General features: G+C 42.9%; 1 long non-coding RNA gene across 1 annotated transcript in view; it reads right to left on the reverse strand.

Annotated features, from left to right (window-relative positions):
* LOC121092015 overlaps positions 1–25,658 on the reverse strand; it is a 71,302-nt gene that overhangs the window by 17,271 nt on the left and 28,373 nt on the right. The window lies entirely within an intron of this gene.

Consider the following 25,658-nt stretch of genomic DNA (forward strand, 5'->3'; position numbering starts at 1 on the left):
CCTCAGGCGCTGGAAAGCTGGAGGCTGTCCAAGTGACGTGTACAGGTAGAGCCAGCGGGTGTCCTGTTCATGGGGCTATTTGTCACACTAAAGTAGATTATCAGAAAATAAAAGTCCAGCCTACATGTTTATAAATCCTTCCACATCCCAGCCACAGGGCTCTGGATGTGATGTGCAGGTAGCTGGCAATGAGGTTTCTGATTCGTGACAGAGGACTCTAGTCTTTCCCCATCCAGAGAAGGGAAAGTATTTTGGGGGCTGAAGGCTCCTCGTGGCTGAGCTCGCCTTTACACATCCATGCCCTTCTCTTCCCAGCCAAGCAGTGTTCGTCTTGTTGGCTGCAGTGTTTCGCATACATGAGCTGTGAACCTGCAGAAGTCAGGGCTGTTCATCTCTGCCATTGAGCCTTCCTCCCACTGCAGGCATTGCCACACACACAGGCAAATAATCATCACTATTACCGGCTACCATTATTAGTGTTAAGGACAGTTAAACAGGCTGCACAGCATATAATCATTTCAATTGATGCTGAATTTGAAGTTTCCAATGTTAAATCAGCATAGAATCATTTGGTTCTGGTTTAGATTCTGTTTTCATTCGCACAGCAAAGAACCGAAGTTGTTATGGAAAGAGCCAGGTAATTCTGGAGTGCATGTTCTGGAGTTATTTTTGTGAGCCTAAGACCCTCAGCTGAGTCTGTCCTTCCACGGATATCTCTGGGGAGCACTCTAAGGACCCAAAGCAGAGATAACAGTGCAAAGCCAAGACATCTTTGTGGTTGGGGTTCTGCTTCTCAGATAAAACCAAAACCGGGAGAAAAAATAGAGTAATGGCCAGGAAACAGTAGAAAGATTATCGTAAGTCAGGGCAAACCACTGGTTGCTACTGGGTGGTGGCTCTGCTCTTGTTCCTGTGTTCCACCAACTGCTTTCTGCACCCACTAAAAACTAACTAAAACTTAGATTTTGCATAACATCCAACCTACTTCCGCCAGATCTCTCTGAATGGGAAGTGACGGGCTGGTGTGAGCAGAGGGACCGCACATCTTGCGTACTGAACTCAATTCATTACTCTGCAATACAGCCAGCGGAGTCACACGGGGATAGAAAACACGGCGATGAATCAGGCCCAGCGTTTGCTGCAAATTTAAACTGCTGTCTGGTTGGCAAATAGCTCTGAAACCAGTCCCAGTGCTGTGTAAGTAGCTTCATTACTCTTAAGTGCTATATTTACTCAATAATTTGGACTGATCATTTTCAGGTTCGTTAGTCCCAATTGTTCACTTTTCACGTGGCTTGATTGGTTTTTCAAACCACGTGGTTTTGGTTTTTCTCCAAAACTGAGAGTAATGGGTAGAAAAATGCTAATAACAAAAAATACACCTTCTGGAAAGTTGGGTTTTTTGTTCTTTTTTAACTGAATAATGACCCGAACAAAAGCTCATTAAGCTCTAGGGGTTTGAGAACACTGTCTGGATACACTGGAGCTCTCTGGGTATTTGGGGAAAGCAAAACTAGAAACCCAAGTTAAACTGAAGAGAATTAATTCTTTCAGGACCACTTCAGATCATATTTAGCAGTCTTGAACCTCGACCATCAGCTGCGCTTGAAGAACATGGATGCAAATGACTCTGGAGGAGGCAAATGCTCTTGTTCTGAAGAAGCGTGGCCCTCTTCTATGGATAGCCTGATTCCAGGATAGCTGCACCTACACAGATATCGTAAACGGCTGGGGGTTGTCCTGGCCATCAGAATCAGTTGCTGATCTCCCTGTTACACACCCTTGTACTTCAAATCTAGCCAAGAACAAAACCATGCCAAGACTTGCTATTTTACAATATGAGGTTAAAACCTCCATTCTCAACCGCAGTTTCTCCAACTGGCTCCTTAATCAGTCACCCAATCTGCTTCTTCGTTTACTCGTCTGTCTGTTCTCCTCCTCACCCCTTTGCCTCATTCATTTGCTTCTCTCCACTGGGACAGTTCTTCCATTCTATTTTTGCTTTAGGTCTAGCAGCTAAATGATAAAAAATGGCACACAGCAAATAAGTGCTTTATCCAGAGGCTAGAGGATGGTTAAAGACTAAATGAAAACAATTTGTAATAAAAGCTCCAAATCTACTGCCATTTAACAAGAAGTTGAAACAAATGATCTCCATAAATCATGCTAAGATTTATTAAGGATTTTCAAGCTACATGTATTGCTTAATTACAGAACAATAATATGCAAGGAAAATGCTGATGATAACTTTTCAAAATATATCCTTGAATGTCACACTAGGCTTCTTGGGGGTAGTTTCAATCACCTGTGTGTTTTTGTGCAATGAAGAGGAGATAAAAATCAGCCATGTGGTTAAGGGAAATAGTTCTCAGCACAAACTGCAGGTTAAAATAATGTATTGAACCAATAACACGATATCACAAGCGTACCAATATCAGAACCATTAGCTTTGCAGACTAAGCACTGGCAAGTCAGGGATTTTAACTTTGAAAGGGGCTACAGAGCTGATTGCCCGTATAACCCTGACCAGAGATCCTACACAGACATCTGTGTATGAAGTCCATCTAACTCATACCCTGCAGCAGGAGATGTCTAATGGTCTCTGAGGAGGGCAAGTGGCTCAGAGTAAAGGAAGCAGAGGGGGGACTCAGAGTGAGCTCCCAATGAAGGTACAAAATGTTTAGGGCCTTCTGTTTTAAAAGCCAGAGCCTGGTTTGTAAAGGATGGCAAAGTCCACCAGTAATGAGGAAGCCCTCATATCCCTACCACAAGCAGCAATGACTGAGGATGCTGTGGCATCTTGTATGAGTTTTATCTGAGCAGAGGTTGTGTATTCATACCGAGCCCCACAGAGGGGAGTCAAGCAGACTGTTCTCACAAAGCAACAGTACACCTTTGTCCTCAGTGCAGATGGATTTCAACGGAAAGTTTCATTGCTTGGACTGCAGATTTCTTTAGGGTTTGTTTGGGGTGTTTTCTCTTAGGTTGCTCTTCTTTCTATCTGCTTTATCTGGGTTTGGAGCTTGGGAAAGGCTCTTCTTTCTATCTGCTTTATCTGGGTTTGGAGCTTGGGAAAGGCTCCTAGTAAAACCGGACTTATTTTCTTTAGGACAGCAGCACAAGATTTTTACCCAGCATTAGGGTGAGTGGTAGTATTGGACAAAGATGGTTGAAAGCTTGCATCGTAAGGGACTGTATTATGCCTGAGCCAGCGAAAGGATTTCCATTTTCAGGAGTGCTAGACTAAACAAAACTTCTCCCAACCCCAAGTCCTCCTGAAATGAGTAAAGAAATAAACAAATTAGCTAATGTGATGATTTATCTTGTACCATTTGGATTTTTCCCCCTTGAGTAAGCAAATTCATCAGCCAAACTTCAGCGCTAAGTAGTAAGGCTTAAGGGTTGCTACAAACCTTGTGCTCCAGCACACCCAGAATGAAACTTCAGGCTTCCAGCTCTCTGAGAAATAATCCCAGAAAAGCCAGTTGACCTGTCAGAGGCTGTGCACGTAACACTGAAATTCATTATATTAATGAAGCAGTGGAACTGTCACAAAAAGTAGGAATCACTGTAAAATAAGCAGGGAGGAACTGATCCATTGCATTACGGTTGCTGTGAAAGTAGCTGGATTTCACTCCTACCCTTTAATTCCTCCATCTTAATCAGAGCTTGTCAAGGTTTCCATCCGAGATATAAAGCAGAGGAAGTCTGGAGAGCCACCTCCACTACCTGATGTAATGGTGTAACACAGCCCTGAAGCGGCAGCTGTGAAAACCAGAACAGCCAGACAAATACGGTAATGCAAGTTTGTACGGCCAGGAGTGTCTGGAGGAACCGGCTTCACAGATCAGACAAAAAGGCAGAGAAGGCAAGTTTTAGGTTCTCACTTTGGCTTGCAACATTGCAAAGCAAACTGTCCTCAGGTCCTTTGGAAGGACTTTCTGTGCTACAATTATCCAGCTCTTTGTGTCTGAATCGGGATTAGTGCATGTGAGCTTGGAAAGGTTCAGAGAAATATCCAAAAGTTCTGTCATTCAAGACTTCAGAATATGATCTCACAATTAGCAGAGTCCACCTAACACCTTCCTCCAGAAGCAGGGCAAACTAGCCTCCGTATCCTGCTTAACTCGTGTGTTCGGTGAATTTGCTCCATCCAGCATCCCTTCCCATTCCCTTGCCAGCTGCAGAAATCACGCTTAATAATTCCACTCCAGTCCCAGGGACCTGGAATCCATTGCACTGGTTCACCTCAGAAGACAGCCTAATTCAGGTGTATTTCATTGTCACAGAGGTATGCCAAGGCACTTAATCTCAATTAGTCATTAGCACAAACAAGTTTTCACAGAAAACATTGGCTAGTGGCACCTGCTGCGCTCAAGGCAGCCCTGAAAATGACCTCTCTCGTATGCCCTTCAAAATAATACTGAGCTGACAGAAAACCCCCATTCCTCCTCCCACTTCCAGACCACCATAAGTCCATGAAGAACTCTCAGGTGGCCGGTGGTCCCTGGGCAATCAGAGGACACTGCTCTCCCGGGTGGGCACACCTGAGGTGGTACCCGGTGCCACCGGAGCGATGCACTCACAGCACAGTCCTTGCAGAGGCTGGGGTGGCTCCTGACAACACTAGCCCAGTAAAAGGCACTCTGTCCCACACCTTGAGGTCTTCTGCTTGGGCTTTGAGCCAAAAGGCAAGCCAGCTCCTCTCGTGACCTCCACAAAACTGCCTCCCAGTGCAACCCTGACACTGTTTCCCCATGTTTCATTCCACTAAGTTCACTTCCAAACCCTGACTCCTGGCTCATGGCATCACGGATAGTTTGATGAAGGTAAGGGAGAGCCAAGATGGGATGGTACCTGTTCAGAGTGGTAAAATGGGTAGAAAATGATCAGAAGGAAGAAAAGATTAAAATGAAGCTTCCAATGATGCAGTTCCCATGGCAACTACCCTTCCACCTACAGTTTTAATCCACTTTTTCAGGCAGCCATGCCAGGAAGTGCAGGGAACCACAGAACAGCTGCACATACCCTATTTCTAACACAACTCCTAATTGAAGTAATTATTCCATATATAGCGATTGTCCTGAGTGGCAGTGGCTGAAGGTTGTGGGTAGCCTGGGGGATGTGTTTTCTCACAGCACTAGATGCTTTCTGAAATAGCACATGTGGATGCAAATCCTCACATTTGCTGGAGACAAGAGTGAAGGAAGCACATCTCAAATGTATTGAAATGGGATAAGTCCCATTGTCCCTACAGGACATATGCCACTATTTCCTGTGTATGGCAACTTGCTGTGGATGTATTCAAAACTAGTCTGTGCCACAGCCTCTAAGCTGAACTTGCTGAGACCTTATTTTATCAGAAGTAGCAGGGACCAAGTTTAAAACCAGGGCACATGACTTGCTGTCACACATCACGTTCAGCCTTCATTAAGATCTATGACATCCCCAGAGCCACCCTTACATTCAAATTGTCATTTTAAGAGTGCTAACTGATGAAGTGTTCTGTAGGTGAATCGTTTCTGTAAACCTAATGGGACTACATGATGATTGCAACACTGTGATCCTCTGTGGGAATTATGTGGACTGAAATCAGAGGACTGGGAATCATCTTTGTAGTCCTGAGGATGTTATTTCCCATTGTCATTGTTATTGTTACCTCTTCTCTAGTTGCTAAAGGCTCCTGCAAAGATTCATGTTCCCTTCTGCTAAATAACACGACAGGATGAGATGGAGGCTATATCTAAGAGCTTGTAACTTACACCAACATGGTAGAAAAAGAGTTGAAAGAAAGCAAATTTCTTGACAGGTAGAGAGTTAAGGAATAGGGAGATTAAATGGTTTTCTTAAGGTCACACACTGAGTTTGTGGCCAGAGCTGAGTGCAGATCCCTGGATTGCCACCCAGCTCTTTTATCAGTGTGATGGCTCTTCCCTTCCTGCTCCCCCAGGCTGTCAGTCTCATTTGTCCCACAGAAATATCAAGATAGTTCTGGCAGATGCATTACCTAAAGAAGAAAATGTCTGAAATTATCCTTTCTTCACTCCAAGGAGTGCCAGGGGAAATCTGCATTTCTGCAGAGTAACGATGTTAACCACTTAATTCCAAAGGAAGCAGATAGCAGGAAGATATTATTGTGGGAATGAGCAAGTAAACAAAAGAATATTTCTCCCCAATAAACCTCGATACTCTGGGAATTATTTTTAAAGTCTACAACGTTAGATTACAACAGAGTCTGCCAGAACAGGTAATGAATATACTTAAGAGAGAGGCAATTCTCCTAGAAAACTTATATACTATGGTTACAGTGCTGGAAACAAGAATTTAGCCCGTATGGGGGGATTTCTGGGTAACAGCATCTCCACTAAGGGCTTCAGAACAAACTTCAGTACTTCTTAGCATTTAATATTTAAACATTAAGGGCTAATTTATGAGTTCTTGACTTTTTTGGCTTAGCACCTACTCACACAAGTAGTTCCTGTGCCTTGAAGAGGCCAGGGAAGGCTGAAAAAGTCGCTCTAAAATCCAGTGGAATGATGTTAAAATTTAATGTTAAGAGATAAGGCGTCTCCCTTTCTCCAAAACCACTTAGGTTGATGCCGAGTATTTAGCAATAGTGAAAATTAGAACAACACCATGTTTTCAGCAGAGCTGGTCCATGTTTATGAGACTTCCTGGCTTCACAGGGATGGGCAAGGCTGTAGTATCATATTTGAATGAGATGGGCAACGACCAAGAAGATGCTTGTGGGTAGGGAATACCAGAGGTGGGATGGTAGCTATTGTAGGGTGATAAATAAAGGAAATTTGGGTGCATTTTTGTTTAGCAGCAGTTCAGCTGTGTGTGAGACAGAGGTGTGGAGGATGGCTGCTGGCTGAACGTGACTCCACAGAGTTATTTGTCAAGTAAAATGCATAGAGAAGGAAAACTTATCTTGTGCTTTCCAGTGTCCCTATTTTATAAATATAACACATTAATATTCATTATACCACATGCATTATCATTTTGGAAGGAGATTACTGGGGATTCACTATTTTCTTTCCATCATATTTTCCAATTAGGATCTCCTCTTTTGCAAATAATAAGCTTTTTGTTGCCAGAGGCTTTGCAGCAAAGTTCCAGTCAGGGCTTTGGAGCTCTGCTTAGGCTCCATTTAAGAAAGAAGTGCAAACTGAAGAACAATTATATTTTTAATGACAGGTTAATCTTGCTGTATTAAATATGATTAGAGAATTGTCTGGCTAGTGTCAGGGAATACAAGAGTGTTAGGAGTTGTTTCCAAAAAAATCCAGGGGGATGGGTAAGGATGATTCCTTACAAATGCACTGCTGAGTCAACAGGGGTTGATGAGACAAACTTGACAGACTTTGGGGTTCTTGGAGGACAGACAAGAGGATAAGAGTGGAGCAGCAAAGAAAAAGGGGTAACCCAAGTCCTTGTTCCCCACAAAATGAACAACCTGAACAAGTCTTTTTGCTCTGTGGTTTGCACACATGAGCAAAAGCATTCAAGGACTAGCAAGAAAAGTGTTTGGGGATGGGTTTGATGTACACTGCTGAACTGTGCCAGTCAGGGGAAGACCAGGACATCATTTTTTGGCAATGGCCCCAGGTTCCTCTGTACCCAAGTCCTTCCCTTAGTCTCCTTTGTGTAGAAAAGGCTGACCCAAACACTATCATTCTTCAAAGGGGAAGAAACGGTGAGGAAAGATACTATAAAGATTCTTGGATGCCTAAATGCCAGAAGCCTGGACACCAAACAATGCTTGAGATAAACACTGAGATCCCACCTAAGGCCACTGTGTGGCTACCTATGCAGCCAGAAGTGCATCACGCTTCTGGAGAGTGCATTACAAGCAAAGGGAAAGAGGAAAGAATGGAAACGCTACTTAAAGTGTACTGGAATGCCAGCAAACCCTTTCCCTTCCTGGTCCTCCACTGCCTCACCTCTCTGTTCAGTTATTGCAAGATTTTCTGCCTCATTCATGTGCGGTAGAAAGAGGTGTCTCCATGTGAACCTGCCCTAAAGCTTTGAGGGTAAGCAAGCATGTAATGCCTACAGTCCTTCATGCCCATGCAGACCAGAATCAAAGTTCTCCAACCTCATTGACTCTAATTAGCTGGGCTCTAGATTTCACCTTCAATTATCACAAATTTTTAAAGGAGGGAAAAAAACCCACAACAAAACCACAACAAATCCTACGAAGAAACCCCAATCGAAACCACAAGAAATACAAATTTACAGTCAGCTTTGAGAAGCTAACTATTCCCCACACACACATACACATGCTAGTAAAACAGCCCTTTAAAGTTGTTGGTGTTGTCAGTTACAAGAGCAGCATTTAACATTTAATGGTTGTTTTTGGTCAGAGCTGTTACTTTTCATTGTTTGCTAGATTTGTTCCTTAAATTTGCTTGGCTCTGTGCCATACACTTCCTCTAGTTTTGCTTTATATTGTACTTGGGGTTGAAGGTTTTTGGGTTTGGGGTTTTTTTTCTCCTTTTGAAGGCATATTATGAAATTATTTTCACTTTTCTTGCCCAGTGCATTTTCTTGTCACGTCTGATATTTACCCAGCGGGCACAGATGTCCCCTTACAAGCCCTCTAAAAGTGCCAGCTTGTTTTCAGTCTCCTCCTAGAATAAAGTCACCAATTGTAGCAGTCACAAGGATCCCTAAGAAAACTGTTGAGTTAATTAGATTGGGCAGAAGACTTCAGAAAAAATAGTACCTGGTCTGTCAATGCTGTAGCTCTTATAAAGGTCTGGGGAAAAAGCAAGGTAAAGAGATACAAAGAAGATGACTGGAATAAGTGTTTTGCCTCTACTTATTTTCCATGATAATAGGCTGGATTAGCTGTTCAATTACAACAAAAGCAAAGCAAGGAAATCTTGCTGTGCATCTTGACCTTTTTTATAAACTGGTATTCATTTCTGTGAATCGACCCATTGTTTGCCAGGTCCGTATTAACCAAAAATTCAGGCAGTGAGGAGAGGTTTACACACCTATTTTCCAGAGACCCTTCTGCACTTCGGAAATTGGGACCAGTCATCAAAGCCGCATGGTCCTGTTGTCCCCTGATGTGGGTGATTGAAATCTTTACAGCAAGATTTTAAAGTCATGGCAAGAGGGTCTAGTCATTAGGGTTCATTTCCAGCCGAGAAGGTGCACAGTATCTTTTCACAACCCCCAGCAGATTGCAGCGGGCACCCAGCAAACTGACCCTGCAGACACCGAGGCCACAATCTTTACCTTCCTGTACACTGAGTGTCTTTCCTCTACCTAGCCAGATGTTTCCTCAGCTAAACAATATTGATCTATAGGTTTTTGAGTTCAATTTCCACTCCTATTACTTGTTTCCTGGCATGTTTATAGGGTTTCTAATTAATTATTTGTAATCGCCTGTGTTTTTTGCCCCTTTTTTGTGTGTTTGTTTCTCGTTTCCCTCCCAGCCTTTGGAACAAGATGTTGCATCTCTTGAGGCTACAAGGGTAAAAGCCTATTAATAAATAATTAAGTGGTTAGGCTCCAGCTTTGTGGAGTCACGTCTTGCCATCACATGGCTGTAGTCACCATGGCGACTCACCAGCGTGTGGACTGAAATAATCTCTATGGCAAGAGGAGGTTATACAGGGCAAAAATGTGTAAGGTTAAATTATATTTGAAGAAAAAAAAAATAAAGGCACCATTACACTGGTTAGTTCCCTAAATAATCTGGAAACATGGAAACCTCCTATTAGCTCCATTCCATCAGCATCCCTCACTTCTGACTGCCACTGTCCTGTGTTTTTGTTCTGGTTCAGAGCCTCCAGCACTGAGGCTTTTCCATCCTGTGGAGCTCCTCTCTGCCAAGCAGCATTTTCCCTGTACCCAGTGCCCCTCTGACCTTCCCGACCTGCAGCAATCCTGCCACCAAACTCCACAGCCTCAATCCTGATGATGAGAGTGACTGATGTCCAAGAACAGCGAGCATTGGATAGTTAGTCATGTGTCACCAAACTGAATCTTAAGGCCTGGATTCCAGAGGTTCCTGCTTCTCTGCTCCTCTGTGTTCTCATTCCGTACCACAATAATATGTCGCCTTTCCCCTGGAGCCACCCTGCAACCTACATTTGCGCAAAATTCACACCTGCTCCTCATTAGAGCCAGATTTTGAGAAGCTTTTGCTGTGCTTTTCTCCTTTTCTGGCAATACTCGAGGCAGCTTCATGTGCTGGCACATGAAGTAGCCCTTCTATTTTTTCCCATCGCATAATCCACCTCTAAGTATAGCAAAGACATTTCTTGCCCATTCAAAGCAGTAGTTTTCAAATGAAAAGCACTTAAGTCAGCAGTGCCAGCATCTGTAAAAGCATGTCCTTGTGCGGCAGCGTGATCTGAAACCCCCTTAGCCTGTTATCAGCTTTCCATCTGTGTTACCAGCTACACTATTCACAAGCATCCTGATCCATGTATTTCAGCCAACACAACTTTCCCAAACCCCCACCTCTCCAATAACGTTTCATGGGAACATGAGAAATTTTAAGCTCCTTGTAATGCCAAGGATGTAAATCACACTAATTGTCTCCCAGATTTCAGAAACATCCTGGGCTTTCATTTCCTCTGCAAACTTCTGGAGCATTTACATTAACTTTTGGCAGGTGAATGATAGGGGGCCCAAACCGTCCATCATGTAAAACTGCATTGAAAACACATCAAGTTAGGAGTCATGACAGGTAGGTAGGTCTCTGCTCTGAGGGAAGGAAGGTTTTGATATCACAGCTCCCTTCTTGCAGCAGGACGTGATGCACAAGCTCAGGAGCCTCGCTTTTCCCACCCACTGCCAGGGACCACCGTTTGCTGGCTGCCTGGTGTTCACAGCCCCACATGGAAGCAGCACCCAGTGGCAAGACCACCAGCCTCACATTACTGACAGTTCTCTTTAGGCTTCTAGGACAGGATCTGCTCGGCAAAGGGTGGTTCTGGCCTTGCAGAGCTGAAATCTGCTGCAAACTGGGTCTTCATTAAGTGTACAGCCTAAAGCTCAGCCTGCAAATGGGTCCATTCCTTTTTGATACCACCAAATTTCTGGGAAAGACTGAAATAGAAAAATCACTTGCCATCCCTCTTCATTGGCCTGTTTTTCCCCTTTTCTTTTGTGGCAGAATCTAATAAGGAGGTGAAAGATGGTTTGAGTGAGGTTATCACAGGGATAAAACAATACTTCAAGGAGTTTCAGAACTGTTTTCATGCTGTTCTCCTGCAGCCACCGCACAGGTTTTCAGAAATTGTTTCCCTGCCCTTTTCACCTTCACACTCCTCTCCTCCCAACAGACTGAAGCCAGAGCATAAGAGGAAAATGGATTAATAATTTTTTTCTTCAGGAATCTGGCATTCTGTCTTTGCTTCCACACTTGTGATATTCACCAGCACCAGTGGAAAAAAAAAAATGCAAGCAATATGAAATTCAGAGCTTGTTAGGCAAAACAAAGAACAACTATGTCAATTATGTGATTCTAAGGATAAATATTTCCTTTTTTCTTTTTTTTTTTTTGAAGACTGCCTATGGATTCTAACACTGACGAGGGATTTAAAATAGTTCATCTATTTTTAAATGGTGTTGGCAACCTAATTTTGACTCAATAGTTCCATGATGCTGAAGGAAAAAGAGAAAAAGAATAATTGCAAAACACAAAATAAGCAGAAATGGTTGCAGTGAGGTGTTTTGATCACCCCCGTGAGCTGTTTTCTTGCTGTGTTGTGCGTGACTGAAAATCAAAAAGTGAATCTGCCTATTAACAAATGGGAAGCTGACCAAACCAGTTTCATCAGACTGCAGTAAAAATAGAGAGCAAGGGGAAAATAAACTTAGGTGATTAGAATTATTTCCATACTGACAAAAAGACTTCATGAATGATACAGGAAAGGCTTCCTGATAAAGAAATCCACAATTCAAATTCGAATCCTCCAAATGGGGGAAAGTTAAACAGATTCCTACAGGGGTGTGATGGACTGTCAGTGAAGGAATGGCCTTTGGATCTGTTCCCAGGGCACTCCCCGAGAAGGGACTCCCCATCTCTACTCTGAACCATAATCTGGTCTCTCTGTATGCCACTGCTTGCTTTTGAAGTAAATTGCAAACCTGCACAAGGAGTTGAATAAACAAATTACTGCCTGCGCATGTGTGTTCATTAGAAAAAAAAACATGCTGATTACTTGGCCGCCTGGTATTTCATAATATCACAAAGGGTTCTGAGATATGAACAGCTACAGCAAAGCCTCCGTGGAAACCAGTATCTCCACCTGTGGGAAATGCAAAGATAACAGGCAATTGTGACTAAAAATGCAATTACTACAAGAGAAAAAGATTCACTTTCCTCCATGTGCATAGAAATCATGAAAAGATGTTTTCATCCTAAGCCAAGAAGGCCTGAAGCTGGGTTTTATTCTGCACTTAGAACCAGTAATCATCGCTTTCACCTATTATGCATCTTACTGAAAAAAATTATTATTCTCCATCTCACCTAGAACAGTCTCCACTTCTAGGCAATTATTTTATCAGATGCAGAGAAATAAGATAGAGAAAGTAAATAGTTGACTTTGAGCTTTTAAAATTCCCGTTCTCTGTTTTTTTTCTTTCTTTCTTTCCAGATCAGATTTCTATTGCAACATGAATGTGGACAAGACAGAGCTTTCCAAGTTTTAAACCAAATCATCATACATTTTAACTACAAGCAAAATTTAAGAGAAGCACAGGACCGCGCAGTGCAGGAAACAAGGCACGTTCATCCTGTGCATCGTGGGATGGTTGGAGCTGGCAAAACCCTACAAAAACAGCAGCAAAATGTCGTCTCTGTCACACTGCCTTTGCTGTTGCATCCCTTGACCTGGCAGCTGATTGCTCTTGCTTTAGGTAAAGAAGTTCAGCCTCCTCTAAGAGTGTAAATTTTCTGTCTTTCCCAACCAGAGACCAAAATATTCACACGCAGGACCCACACACACTGGGTAAGCTGGATGCAGGGGAGCTTCAGGAGTGGTGTGTGATGGTTGGTGCTCTGCTGGGCAACTCCGCTGCAGGACAAGGAACTGTCTTTCAAAAAGCAGCCACGGAAGACAGACCTGCTCATGATCCACATGCAACTGAACAGCCACAGCGTGGCCAATTGTCACTTTTGCCAGCCATTTACTCCTGTGTGTTACCCATTCAACTTCAGCTTTTCACTAGTATCTCCAAACCCATAGACTGCATTTAGGTTTATTTGCAGCAAATGTAAATTAACTTCTGCTTCACCCAGCTTCCATTTGCACCCAGCAATTGGAATTGCAAAGGTGTACTTTGGAAACAAGCCCAGACCATAAAGATGACTCAAAGAAGCAGGGGGAAGAGGAATCAAATTTCTATTCCCTAATTTTGGATTTGTGACCATGCAAAGCATGAATATATATCCCAGAGTTTTGCAGTCAGACTTTTGTAGATAGATCCTCTGCACCATGCACATTTCCAATGGCTTAGGGGGGAATTGCCCAGGAATGAGGAGCTATGTTCATGGCCCTAGGTTTAGCACAGAAGCCTGAGGGCTCTCTTGCATTATCTTTTTGCTGCAATTCCTTCGAATTCAACATGCTGGCCTCCAAACACAGCACGGCCTTCTGTTTGCAAGCCAAAGTACAATGTTAACCACCTATGGCTGTCCTGTGAGTGGGGTCAGCTAAGGAACACCTCCTTAAGGTTAAGTGGATAGAGGCCCACATGTGGCAGAAGGGACAAGGACTCCGTGCAGCACACACATTCTTGTCACACAGAGCGTTGCTCCTGCACAAGAGAGATAGAGAGTGCTTCAGGGTTCCTGAAAAGCCTTTTTGTTAAGAAGAAAATGGCTTAAGAATTGAAACTGTTGCCCAAATCCATCGCTGAATCAAATAGAGAATTAAGCTATTGAAAAATGGGCTATTTCTGTCACCTGAGTCTTTTAGCGTGAAGCTGAGCTCCACCAGAGGTGAGGAGCATCACCAGTGTGTGAATCAGCTGGCAGCTGGGATGGGCTCCCTAAGGTTTCCTTGGATGCCTTCAGGGTCAGCAATGGGCCAAGCAGAGAGGACAGAGCGATCGGGGCATGGCAGGTGGATTAAAAGAAGAACCGATCTTCCAATCTATTTTTAAGGTATTATATTAGCTGGAGTAGCAGGTACAGCTCAGCAAAACCCCATGACCACACCTCTGGTGGGTTGTGAATAACAGATTATCATCATTTTACAACAGCTACAAATCATGGCTGTGCCATTACATTTAGTGGGAAACCACAGCTGCTTTCTGAGCAAATAACGACCCATTGATAGGCAACGCTCTGACTTTGGAGAGGTTTGACAGTGTATAAAGCCTTTCAGCAAGGAAACTGCTGTAAATCTTGCCCAGGCAGGCTGAAGTATCTGAAAAAATACTTATACCTCACTGATCACCAAGCCTTAGATTCGTAATAAGACAGAAATCATTGCCATCTGACCTGCTAGCCTGTGAGATATGAATCGGAGAGTCTATGCCCTGTCCAGAAATGACAAGATGTTTCAACATTACAAAAAAATCATCGGTCTGACACCTCTGTTGGCAGCCTCAGAGGGAAAAATGAAAGGGTGACGAAGTCTGGGATGCCCTCTGGTTCCTCCAGGGCAAAGCTGAACCTGGCTGGCAAGGTGAGGAAACCCCTGCTACTGACACCCTGCTGAACCAGATGTCTTTAATTCCAATGAAAAAAAAATTAAAAAAATACACCTATCTGAATTCAGTAGCATCATCCCCATCAGGTAAGTGCTTTGCACAAAAATCAGGCAGACTGCTTCTGCCTTTGACACCATCAGCCCCAGCTAGTGGGGTTGTAAAGTTTGAGTGAAGAAACCCCAATTTTATGCTCTCGATAAAAATTACAAAACAACCTTCCCAGGATAAGATCTTTGAGTACACAGTAACTTTCAGTTCACCTTTCACACCAAAAACAGTGCATGCAACTATACAAAGCAAACACAGCCCTTTTGTGGTGTGTTTTGAAGTAAGTTTTCATCCACACTTAAACATATTGCACCATACTACATGTCCCCAGGGCCCCTGATGTTGTTACTATCCTGACAGAAACAGCCGCCTCCCAAATTACACTTATTCTGACCTTACACACACTGACACAGAAATGCCTTTAAGACAATGTTTTATCTGAGAGGTGCTGCACATTCACACATACGCACAAAATTATGTCAGCCATTTAAGTAATCCTTGCTCCGCTGTCTCTTAAAATGCCTCTTTCGTCTTTCTGTAACCAAGGGCTTTAATATTCAAATGTTCATGAGCACCAGCTTTATTAAAATTAGAGCTTGGGGAAATAGTTTCAAAAAGGAGAAACGAATATTACCCAACCACTTAAAAGATGCTAATTAATGGAGTTCAAAAGCCCAGGGAGGCCATTTGACGAAGCAGAGATTCTTCTACTAGACAGATTTGTAACTTAGCAATTCGAGTGGCAGAGGTGGAAATAAGAGACGAATAAAATAAAATGCAAGTAGGTTAAGAAGAACAATCCTCCAGGTATTATGAAAGCTCCAGAGTTTAGTTCTGTGCCAGAGTTTTGAGTTGTCTGCCTACAAGCTCTATGCATGCAGATATTTTTTTTCCCCGGCCCTGACACAAAACGGAGTGTGTGTCTCTTCCCTGCTGGAGCTGCCCCGTGCTGGGAAGAAGGACGCACAACCCAGGCGCATCCAGCCCTGGCCAGCCGGGAGCGGCAGCTGCCAGCGAGCTGCAGGACTCACCGGGGGGTTCATTCGAAGATAAACCTGATCTCGAGGGTACATAGGCATATTCATACACGAGTGCACAAGGAAAGAACTTTGCACTGGGAGTAGCAGAGACACACCAGAACGGTCAGAGACTTCCATGTAGGCTTTTTTATGGCTATTTCACCTGCTTGTGTAAAATCAGGGGAACCTCAGCAGCCCCCACTGTCATACTGCCCTAAATCAATTAATTCATATTTATAATCATATTTAAAACTGTACCACTGAGCATAGATACTACTGTCCTATTTTTTTTTTCTCTCTGTCTCCTGCTCCACACTCCTCTCCTCTTCTTCTGTACGCAGATGTAACCCTGGGTCAAGAACTGAAAATACTCCACGGACTAGATGAATAGATTCTTTTGGTGAGACGCACACACACACACACGTCTACTCCAGCTCCATAGTAGAAAAGACATCTCTGAAGTGTGACAGTGATTTGTAGCTGGAATTTCAGTCAAAGGATCTTTTTTACTGATGCAATTCTTGCCAGGTCACTTGTAGTATAAAAGCAAGGGTGGACTGGTGATTCGAAACTCATGATCCAAGAAGGAAACCGTGAAAGGAAAGGTAGCAAGAGGCACAGATGCTGGGCAAAACTTCCTCTCCAGCCTACCCCAGCATGCAGGTGTCATGGGAGGAAGGAACACTGCATCCCAGAAGCACAACTGCCCTCCACAGCTGTTGCTGATCTGAGCGATGACTTTTACAGGAAGAGTTTGCTGACCCTGTTCTGCTGTATTTAATCCATCATTAGGACCTCAGAGCTCCAAGATATGCCAATTCAGCAAGTAGATGAAAGAAGATACCTGCATTCTTCCAGGTGGGAGCTCTATCCTTGTCCTCCTTACCTACTTTTTTTCTCCCATGAACTCACTTGCGGAGCCAGGCAGGTTACATTGAATGTGGCTGTCTCCCACATCCAGGTAATTGTGTTACAGTAGTGCCAGGAGGTGCTGCAGAGACCAAGACATTTTTATGCTGTTCACCAGGCAACTTTAGAGGAAAAAGGACAATTTCTTAAAACAGATATAATCCCAGCCAGGAGAAAATAATAGGAAGGAACGGGACAAATGAGAGAATCAATAGGCAGCTAACCATAACCTCAACCAACTAGACATTTACTTGCCTTTTTCTTTCATTTGCTATTCTATAAATAATACAGAGAGCAAATATCAGCCCTCGCACTTCCAGTTCCATCATCTTCTCATAGATGGAAGTTAACGTGGTCTTCCCCATTTCCCCAACCTGTTTTCCAGGCCTGGGGCTGAAGCTAGACAACTTCACCCTGGCTGGCCCCAGATTTCAGCAGGGACAAGAAAGGGAAGCTTTGAAAAGAGTCCTGGAGGTTACAGCTTCCAGAAGGCTGGTTGGGATATAACTCTCAGAAACATTCCCATCATTAATTCCATCCCTGGCAACTGCTGAGAGCTGTTGGCATGATGCCAAAGCAGAAGGAGCAGAAGGCAATCTGAAGTGGGAGCACAGAGATAGGCAGCTTTCCAGACATACAATAAATTAAGCCCTCCTTGTCTCTCTCTACTCAACCAATGCTCAGGTTCTCTTCTCACATAGTTTAGCTCTCCAAGGTAAGCACTAATCCCACCATCCTGCCCCGTCTACAGGAAGACTCCAGCCTCTGAGGTCCAACCTGGCTTTCTGGAGGAAATTAGGGCAACCACCACCACAGCGCAGCAATCTATAGCAGTGTACAACTGGAGCTCAGAGGGGCTCAACCCTCTCAGGTGAGACTGTTGCTGCCTAATGAACTCATTCATGATTGATTTTCCACTTTCAAGCTCTCCTTTTCTCTTTCTGTTTAATTCTCAAACTAAATACACCAGGTTCAAAGTAAATTCCCTACATTTTCCTAGTTCTTTGAAAGCCTCCAGAGTGCCATTCGCTGAAGAGGGCACCCTGAACAAGTACAGAGCAAAGGCCATTTAAGTCCGTAAAAATCCCTTGATGTTTGGGAGGAGGCTGAAATCCAGGCTTTTTTCAATTGTGCAGCTGAGGCCTCTTTTTGACCCAACTGTGAATTAAGGTTTAGGTGTTTGGACTCTGCTTGAAGATTTGAGTCTGTCCTGTGGCGCATTGTCTCCTTGTGTTGGTGGTACTGAGCTGCAGACCCCATATTGGCTCAGTGCAATCTGTTTTCATTACGTTAATCCGCACTGGGGGTGGTGTGCCACTGCTGCCTTTCCCTGATGAACATTGGCTGAAGAATCTCTTTTGGCTGATGTGGTAAAAGCTTAAGATATTTGAAGCAAGAAGATCTGAGGGCTTGGATAAAACATCGGGTCATGGAGACCTAATGCGTTATTGCACATCAGCAGACCAAACGTACCTGTCCATACATATGCCTTTTGCCTGGAGCTAATGCAAAATAATATGATGTAGCTTCACTTTGTTTCACTGTCAGCTAAGTTAAATTGCATTATTATATCCTCGTCACAAGCCAAGAATGTATGCCCAGACTGCTACCTCAGCTCTTCTGATGTTTGGTAACTTGTTAAGTTGCTCTCACTTGATCATATGTCAGAGCCTGAAGTCCTTCACAGCTGTCATGAAGTCCTTGGGAGTCCTGGTTTTGTTACCCTGGGATGTATTCTTATTTGCAAGGGCTTGTGGCTGCACGTAGTACAGATTTTTTTATCTAGATTTTTTTTACATGGACTATGACAGATTGCTTTTTATTGATCAGGAAAACAAGTGTACACCTCCCAAGAGACCAGCACTTTCTGATTCAAGCCCTTTCAAGTCCTTTTACAAAAATTAAAAATAAAAAAAAAATGAAAACTGAAAAGGGATTTTAAAGAAGAAAAAGGTTCTGTCAAATCTCTGATATCTGCAAAGCTATAAATAGATACTTATTAAGTTCATAGAACTTCATAGCTTTCAGAAAGCTATTGGGAGGAACAGCATGAAAAAATGGTGTTTGTTTCTCTAGTAGAATATAGATTGACCCTCCTAAATGAAGACAGTTGGCAAGAATGATATGATCTGAGACAGAAAAACAGCAAAAATTCAGGGTTTATATAAATTTATCTTTTTAACTTATGTCTCAACTCCAGCAGCCTGCCATAAAGAAAATGAAATGCAAACTGGAAATACAGGCTTGTTCTAATAAATGCAGGGGGGAAGAATAAAACTAACAAATATATTTGTTTCCCTACTAATCCCTCTTCATTATAGGACATAGCTGTTTTGCTTAATGGTCATAAATGAATCCAATATGAACTCAAACAAAAGGAGGTTTCTTTTCTGTTTGTAGATTAAATCATTTGTAAAAATATTTCAAGTGGAGTCATCATCGAAAAAGTCAAATAAAAACTCTGTCTCACAGAGGCAAAAATTTACCATAGTGGGTATCTTTCTATGGCAACTGGTAAGAGGTAATTTTTCCCTGGAGCCTACTTCCATTGGATCAGTAATGCTCTGGTCTATAGCAGAGTTTGCATTAGGATCCATGTACCAGCACGCATAATAATGAATCGCACCCTACATTGATTTAGTAAACCAATAGGTTTTATTAACTCAACAATGAGATTAAAATGGATTAAAACAGGAGAGGGGCTCTATCATTGCACTGGTAATTTACCCCTGATTCTACAGCAATTGCAATTCACTTTGGTTTTAATACCTGATTAGACTCCTCTCAGCACTGCTGAGATGTTTTCTCCGGTGGGGAAAGCGCAGCAGATACAGGCAAACCTCGTACCCGCAAGTAACTGCAGAGAGGGCAAGCAAACAAGCCACCTTTAATCAGAGTTGGGACTTCTCAGCGTTATCCCAGACAAAGTCATCAATGATTTTTCTTGGCAGGGACTTCTGAAACCTCCTGAGCTAAAGCACATGGAAAAGGCCCCCGGGACTGCCAGGGAAGCAGCGGCTCAGCCCTGATGCTCACTGCACCTTCTCTGCCCTCCCTGCCGGGACAGGCAGCGCCCGCAGTGCCCGCCAGTGGCTGGGTCGCAAACCGGCTTTAAACCGTGTGGTTCTGGCAGCACCACGGTACCGAGCAGCACCACTGAGCTGTAATATCTGCCTGAGAATAAAGCAAATTCTGCCAAGCAGAGCTGCATTGTAACCAGTACCCAAGCAGGCAGTTTTAAAGCCATGAATCCTTCTCCACTCTGTTACCTCCAGCGCAGATCTGTGCCTGTCCCTTCAGCTCCAGCCCGCTCAGGGTGCTACACCACCCTTCTGCAGGACTTCTTTGGGAGTCCTTTGGTGCAAAGCAGTGGGTTTTGACCCGCTGACCCAAGGATGCCTGAGGATCTCTGGCCTAAAGGACCTGCAGTGGGCAGCTATAAATCTTGCAGAGTTGTAAAGCTACTGGCAGTAGGTTCAGAATTGCTGGACGGGGCTTACACATAGAAAGCAAGTAGGTTTTAGAGGCCAGCAAACTGGAAAAGGTTGAAAAACACTCGCATATAACTTCTTCTAGAGCCTAGGGGGAGTGTAGAAGAGCCGCCCATTTTTCCTGGCCAAGCCACCTACCCAAATGCTCTTTGGACTTAAAATGGATCTTAATGGAAATTCCTGCTGCTGCCCAGGTGGCTCTGAGCCCAGCCCAGTAAAGGTCCATTTTGTATGGGCTGGCCTGTGGGTATACAAGCACAGAAGACAGGGCTGGAGGAGACCCTGAGGAAGTATCTAGTCCTCCTCCTGAGCCAGGAAAACTAACACAACGAGTATTTAATTGCTTTCGTATGTTGGGGTTTATGTGGTTTTTTTTATAAATTGTGTGTAATCATCAAGTTATGCCATACATATGCAATAAAATTAGGAAAATATTCAATGTCTCCTCACAGAAAAAGCTAAAATAAACCTAACTCTCCCTTCCTGAGTTAATCCACCATGAACAACTCAATCAATAACCATCCTTCTAAGCTATCATCCACCCACCTCACTCCTTCCCACCTCCCCCTGTTTTCTGGGAGAGGTTTGAATCAAATTGCCAATAACTATTCTCACGATCACTGTAATTATGACATTCAATATTATTGCTATTTGTTATTAGATCAGTGAAGTAAATGCTTTTTCTATCTGTGGGAATTTGCAAGATTTTAAAATGGTTTTCCCTGTTCTGGATTCATCAGCATGAATCTGAAAAAGAAGTACAGATCAGATCAATGCACAATTCATTTAGATACCTTGAAAATATTTCATTTAGATGGTGTTGAGCTTTCTGAAATAAAAACATAATTAACTTAGCTGTTGAAAATGAGGAAATAGGATGTTTTTGCCATTTAAAAAAATTATGGTTTCTTCAAATGGGGAAATTAATTTAAACTGAACTTCTCTACAAACAGTTTTTATTGACCTACTGACACTACCAACCGGAAAAAAAAAATTAATCTGAAAATTGTCAGCTTGCCATTTACTATTAAAAGTTTATATAATACATACAAAGTTTCATAAAAAGTTATTACTGGTGTTCTCAAAAAGGAAAAAATAACGGCCTACAGGAGTTAGGCACAATCAGGGATTTAGAGTCTGAAACTTCTCAGATATTTTTGATACCATCTCAGCCTTCAGGTCACATGGAAATAACCTTTAATTCTGCGGCTTTAGGAGAGCTTCCCAGGGCTCTCAGAATTTTATTCCGGGTTATATAAGTTTATTTTTGTACAATTATAAAATAATCGCCAAACTGTTATCCATCCCTTTAACTTTTTGAAGGTGCTTATTTAGAATAAATCTGATCTTATTACATCTAACCTAGTTTCACCAGTTTTAGGTAAGTGCTGTTCATCTCAGATATTTCACACCCAGCCTCTCTCAAGCATGGGCAGCTGATACAGGCTTGACTTGTCACCGAGTTCAGCCTGGGAACTTGGCAACTGCCTGAGCAAGTGACTCATGCCCCAGTTCGTGCTTCTCTCTTAGCTCAGACACATTTGTCTTGAGAAGAGCTGTAGAAATAATTGTTTTTTTGGGGGTTGGTGGCAATTCTGATTTTATAAGTATACTATAAATCACAGTCAAAACCTGATGCCAGCTTGCTTTACCATCGTGCTTTAAAAAGGTTACATCTAAAGAGGTTTTCTGCTCATTTCCAGCATCTTGAACTTCTCTGACCCTTTGTCTTTGTCTTTTCACCCTAAAACCTTTGGGCATGTAAAGCTTTTATGGCATTAACTGTCATTCCTCCACGAATGCCCCAACTGCGTTACCTGTGCCTGGCCTAGCTCCAGCCAGATGATTTTGTCTGTACAAAGCAGTGATGCTGAGGCTCAGCAGGTCCTTACTATGAGCCTCAGAAACAGTAGCAGCTCTGGGAGGAGAGCCTACAGACCAAGTCACTTGTTTAACCACCCACACAGGTATGTAGTGATGGCTGCACCAGCAGCTCCAAGCAGCAGCAAAAACTCCCTTGTCTTGAAGAATATTTATGAGCCCTGGAGATTTAAGGATGCCTGTGGCAAATAGCCTCAGTTCCTGCCTTTGTAAAAAGCAGGGGACCCACTAAAGAAAGAGGGTGGCAATCACCTCTAGTGATTTCTCTAGTGGGTGACCACTAGAGAAAGAGGGTGGCAATCAGCAGATATCTTCTTCTGGAGGCACTGGGGACAGTCTCTGTGACATTACTGGCTCTAGCCTGTCATGGAGTTGGGCACGGGTGAGCAAGCTCCTTGTGACTGTGTGAGAAAGTCAGTAGCACATAAGACATCTCCCTGACTCATAAAGGAAGGACTGTGGCTGAAAAATAATATATTGCAAGGAAAAGCCATATAACAAAGTAAGACATAAAGAAGCTCAAAAAATACGCTTCCTAAAGAAATTATGTAAGTCAAGGAAAAAAAAATATATATAAAACTCCAGCCTGACCATTTCCTTATCCTGGTACCCTGCTATAATGTTAACATGGCATTCAACATAGCACTCTGTGGGAGCATTCGCCCCAGGTGAAGAACAGCAATTAAAGTATTTCCGACGTGCCATCTATTTCTCCTTAAGCTATCTGAATTGTCCTTTGTTGAATAAAAAAAGACCAGTCACATAAAAAGGTCTTTCACCCTGCCCCAAGCGAGAGGAGGGAAGGGGAACATTTCTGAACATACCCACAAAGTTAGTGGGAACAGCCTGGGGAAAATCGTTCCAACAAATATCTGGTTCATAGCTAGGTTCTCCAGATGGCATCAATATATCATAAAGAGTCAAAGAGAGCCTTTCTGAATGCAAATTGCTATTCACATTTTACCTAATTTATGCAAATTAGCTCATTCAGTCTTCCACCTAATCCTCTCTGGAGTTACTCCAAGGTTTGAAAGGAAAGATATTCTTCTCGCAAAATATATATATAATCCATATTAATTGCTTTTGATTGAGATGAGTGGGATGGACAGCTATTCCAGCAGTTAATACTTTAATCACTTCACCTCAGCAGCAGCCCTGCCTCAAGTGAGCAGACCCTGACTATCCGTCCCCATTGCTAACATAAACCATAGATGGTTGTGTACTGAGATGCTCCTGGGGGGAAACTGTCATGCAGGAAGACTTTGAGAAGAAACCGAGCATCACTGAGCAGGGTTGAGGAGAGCGCTGGTGTGGGGGCAGATCCAATAGGCAGCAGCCCAAACCAGCTTGGCTACTCAAGCTGTGAAGAGGGCTGCAGGAGCTGAGTGAGGCTCAGTGATGGAGCTGCACAGAATGCCCCAGGGGTAGAATCATATAATTATTTATGCATCGCCCAGCGTCTATAGTCCTGGGTTAACAGTTGGACTTGATGATCTCAAAGGTCTTTTCCATTATCAAGTCCAACTGTTAACCCAGGACTACAGATGCTGGGCATTGCACAGGGATGCAGTGGCAGAGCTGGAGGCAAGACCAGGTGGAACCATGATGAGAAGTGCAGAAATGCACCTTTTCAACCCTCTGAGGAAGGTGGAGAGGCAACGATGGCAGAGGAGAAAGGAAGGGGTCAGCATCTCTACTGGGCTATGCCAGAGGCATAGGAATACACTGGGACCCATCTCGTCAATGGACTCCAGTACATCGCCAGTCCAGCCAGCATAAGCAAGAGGCACTAGTGTGCTCCAGCATCTTTTCCCACCCTGTCCTGAACTAAGAACAGAGGATTTTTAGAAGAACGGATGGAAAAAGTAGAAGATAATTGAGTTATGAAGTCTTTCAAAAATTTCCACTTATTAAGAAGCGATTAAAATATGCTTGGGCATATTGACTCCACTCTGTCCTTGTTTAAATGGTGTGTGTTATCTTGAATAGCTGTTCCTTAACCACACACTGATACTTATGGATTTCTTATACCTGTCACTTGTGTCTGGATGGCTGTGATCAGTACAGAGATAAAATAGAAGACTAATTCTGAAATCAATGAATTAGAGATTTAATACATTGATATTTCATCACTTATCTCTGTAGAGAGAAGAGATTAATATGCAAGCAGTAAAATGTACTGTGCCTCTTTGTTGTACCTGACAGATCTCAGATGAACTCACAGATTGGGATTTTTCAGGATTGTCTGAGAGCTCATGGCAACCTGTTACAGCTGTACCAAAACCCACCCAAATCTGAGTGCCTGAAGTATATGTTAGGTTCCACAGGGAAAATTGGGCCTCACTTAGATCTACTTTACTGATATTGCCCAAACCTGTAATTCACTTGGCCCAACAGTGGACCTATATAAAATCACACAATCCTCTTGCATTATCTGCTTCCCAGACCAAGGCAAAGGCATTGGCCAATGTTTTTCAGCAGATATTTTTTTCTTATAGCACTGTCAGTAAGGAGTCTGCTTTTGCCAGTCAGGAAAACTTGTCTCTGAATCATTTTGAATTGACATTTCAAATACATATTTTTTTTATGTAAGGTCTGGAGGAAAATGCTGAAGCAATTGATTGGTGACTTTCAAGAAATGTATTTTTTTTTCCTCCTCTGTAGGAAAGACATGGTATTTTCTGACAAGCCCTAGGGACAAGGATATCACTGCACTGCACAGCTGTATTTATATAACCTGAGTGATGTTGCCTGCTACATTTCAGAGGGATCCATAAGATTACAAAGTGCAAGAAGATGGGAAGAACCTTCTTTTGCCTCCAACTACATGTAATGGTGGTTGTTTGGTTGTTTTGGTGTTTGGTTTTTTTAATGTAACTAATAGTAGCGCATACATTACAGTAATGTAATTTCCAGGTTATATCACCTGAAATGGAGCTTTGACCACAACAGGTTGATCACTTTGATGTAAAAAATGGCTATAAAGTATGTAATTTGTATAAAACCTCAGCAAGCTGACTTTACTTGTTCAGACCTCCTCTTCAGCAAAGTGATTACTGATGTGTGTCCAGGGACAAATCTCACATTTTTCAGTACAATCCGTTACTCATTGCAGATGCCTACAGGAGCTCAGCAAATCATTCACTAACTGATCTCGGTCAGTCAGAGCAAGCCCCATGTTTAAACTGCTTGGAGAGCACCTCTCATCAAATTAGCTTTAAGGAGACTTAGAAAGGAGCCTTGAAAGTAAGATGCTTAAGTGGATCTTCATCAATTTCTAAACTGATTTACTTGAATCAATACAACTTTTGACTGCCGCCAAGCCACACTGCTTTAGAAGCTGTGGACACTTGCACAAAACAGACCTCAGCACCTCCCCTTTCCAGGGCTTAGGGCTCTGTCCAACAAATCACTTAAGCTTGGACTTGAGTTTAAGTACATGAATATCTCATTAACATCAAGGAAACTATGTTAACTAAAGAATATGTGTAAAGTGCTTTGCTGGACTGGTGCTGTAGACAATGCAGTCATCGTTGTTGGGTAAAAATATAAGCCAGACAAAGTGTTACAGCGAGAGGATAGTATGATCTTGAGAATTACTCAACAACAGCAAACTGAG

This window comes from Falco naumanni, chromosome 7 (genome assembly GCF_017639655.2).
Source record: "Falco naumanni isolate bFalNau1 chromosome 7, bFalNau1.pat, whole genome shotgun sequence".
NCBI classification, from domain to species: Eukaryota; Metazoa; Chordata; class Aves; order Falconiformes; family Falconidae; genus Falco; species Falco naumanni.